Source organism: Nannospalax galili, unplaced genomic scaffold (assembly GCF_000622305.1).
Source record: "Nannospalax galili isolate Female #2095 unplaced genomic scaffold, S.galili_v1.0 scaffold1074, whole genome shotgun sequence".
Lineage (NCBI taxonomy): Eukaryota > Metazoa > Chordata > Mammalia > Rodentia > Spalacidae > Nannospalax > Nannospalax galili.
This window is the reverse complement of record NW_008334084.1, coordinates 279,373-282,180: the sequence shown is the minus strand read 5'-3', so window position 1 is coordinate 282,180 and position 2,808 is coordinate 279,373. Positions and strand designations below refer to the sequence as shown.

Genomic DNA, 2,808 nt, shown 5'->3' with positions numbered 1-2,808 from the left:
TGTGCAAGGTGAAAGATAGGGGTTTAGTTTCATTCTTCTACAGGTGGAGATCCAGTTTTGCCAGCACCATTTACTGAACATGCTGTCTTTCCTCCAGTGAGTGTTCTTGGCCCCTTTGTCAAATATCAGGTGGTTGAAATTGCATGTACTCATATTTGGGTCTTCAATTTTGTTTGATTGATCTGTGGGTCTATTTTTGTGACAGTACCATGTTGTTTTTATAACTATAGCTCTGTCATACAGTCTAAAACCTGGTATAGTAATTCCCCTGGCATTGCTTTTAGTGCTCCAGGTTGCTTTGGCTATCCGAGGTTTTTTTTGTGCTTCCATTTGACTCAGTGTGTTTTTATTCAAATTCTGTGAAAAATGTCTTGGGGATTTTGATTTGCATTGCATTTAATCTATAAATGTTTTTTTCATAGGATGGTCATTTTCACAATATTAATTCTTCCAAGCCATGAGTATGGGAGGTCCTTCCATCTTCTGATGTCCTCCTCAATCTCTTTAAAGTTTTAAAATTTTCATTGTAGAGGTCTTTAATGTTGCTTGTCAGGTTTATACATATATATATTGCAGCTATTCTGAAGGGGAGTGTTTCCATGTACTCTTTCCCTGATTGCTTGTTATTGGTATATAGAAAGACTACAGACTTTTGTAGATGAATCTTGTAACCTACTACTTTACTGAATGTGTTAATAGTTTCCAGGAGTTTTCTGGTGGAATTTTTAGCATTTTTAAGATATAATGTCATATCATCTGCAAAAAGGGATAATTTAATCTCTTCTTTTCCAATTATTACTCCTTTGATTTCCTTCTCTTGTCTTATTGCTCTTGCAAGACTTTCAAGCACTGTGTTAAAGAGGAGTGGAGATAGTGGACAGCCTTGTCTGGTTCCTGATTTCAGTGGGAATGCTTCCAGTTTTTCTCCATTTAGAATTATGTTGGCTGTGGGTTTGTTAGATATAGCTTTAATTATGTTGAAGTATGTTCCCTCCAGTCCAATTCACTCTAGGACTTTGAACAGAAATGCACGTTGAATTTTGTCAAAGGCTTTCTCTGCATCTATTGAGATGACCATATGGTTCTTATCTTTGAGCCCATTTATGTGATTTATGATGTTTATTGACTTGCATATATTGAACCATCCCTGCATCTCTGGAATAAAGCCAACTTGACATGGTGAATGATCTTTTTCATGTGTGTCTGTGTGCAGTTTGCAAGTATTTTGTTTAGAATTTTTGCATATATGTAGTTTTTTGCATATCTGTAGTTTTCTTTTTTTCGTTGTATCCTTACCCGCCTTGGGTATTAGAGTGATCTTGGGGCTTCATAGGAGGAATTTGGAAGTTCTCCCTCTACTTCTATCTTTTTGAATAAATTAAGTAGTATTAGATGTAGATCTTCTTTAAATGTCTAGTATAATTCTCGGGTAAATCCATCTGGTCCTGGGCTTTTTTTACACGAGAGGTTTTGTATTATTCTTTCAATTTCTTTTTGTGTTATGAGTCTGTTTAAGCTGTTAATCTCTTCTTGGTTTAGTTTTGGTGATTCCCATACCTTTAGGTACCCGTCCATTTCTTTTAGGTTTTCAAATTTAGTAGCATATAGGTTTTTAAAGTATTCCCTTATAATGTTCTGTATTTTTCTGGTGTCCATTGTGATGTTTCCCCCTTCATCTCAGATTTTGTTGATTTGGAGGTGAACTTTCTTTCTTTTAGTTAACTGGGCTAGCTGTCTGTCAATCTTGTTTGTCGTTTCAAAGAACCAGCTCTTGGATTCGTTGATTCTTTGTATTGTTTTCTTTGTTTCGATTTCATTAATCTCTGCTCTGACTTTTGTTATTTCTTCTTGTTTGCTGGGTTTGGGTATCATTGCTGTTGCTTTTCAAGTGTCTTGAGTTGCAATGTTAAGTCACTTATTTAGGTTCTTTCCGATTTTTTAATGTAGGCGCTTAGAGCTATAAACTTCCCTCTAAGGACAGCTTTCAGCATGTCCCAGAGGTTTTGTTGTGTTGTACTGTCCTTTTCATTTAGTTCCAGGAATTCTTTTATTTCTTTCTTAATTTCTCTTTTGACCCATTCATCATTCAGGAGTGTGTTGTTTAATCTCCATCTGTTCATGTGGTTTCTAGGGCTTCTTCTGGTGTTGATTGTAAGCTTTATTGTACTGTGGTCTGAATAAATGCATGGAATTATTTCAATCTTTTTGTATTTGTTGAGGTTTGTTTTGTGCCCCAGTATATGGTCGATTTTGGTGATGGTTCCATGGGGTGCTGAATAGAAAGTATATCCTTTGGTGTTTGGGTAGAATACTTGGTAGATGTCTGTTAGGTCCATTTGATGATTGGTATTGTTTAATTCAGATGTCTCTCTGTTGACTCTCTGTCCTGTTGACCTACCTAATAGAGACAGTACGGTATTGAAGTCCTCTACTATTAACGAGTTGGGATTATTATGAGTCTTAAAGTCTTGTAGTATTGTTTTTATGAAGTTGGGTGCACCAGAGTTTGGTGAATATATGTTCATGATTGTAATATCTTCTTGATTCATTGTTCCTTTGATCAGAATGAAATGGCATTCTTTATCTCTTCTGATTAGTTTCAGTTTAATGTCTATTTTGTCAGATATTAGAATTGCAATGCCTGCTTTTTTATTACTACCATTCGCTTGGTATATTTTTCCATCCTTTCACCTTAAGATAGCACCTGTCCTTGAAAGTGAGATAAGTTTCTTGCAGATAACAAAAAAATGGGTTTTGTTTCTTAATCCATTCACCTAGTCTGTGTCTTTTGACTGGGGAGTTCAGTCC

The 2,808-nt window shown here is 35.6% G+C and overlaps 1 pseudogene; it reads left to right on the top strand.

Annotated features, from left to right (window-relative positions):
• The window catches only part of LOC103730885, a 31,097-nt pseudogene that overhangs the window by 15,805 nt on the left and 12,484 nt on the right, over positions 1–2,808 (top strand).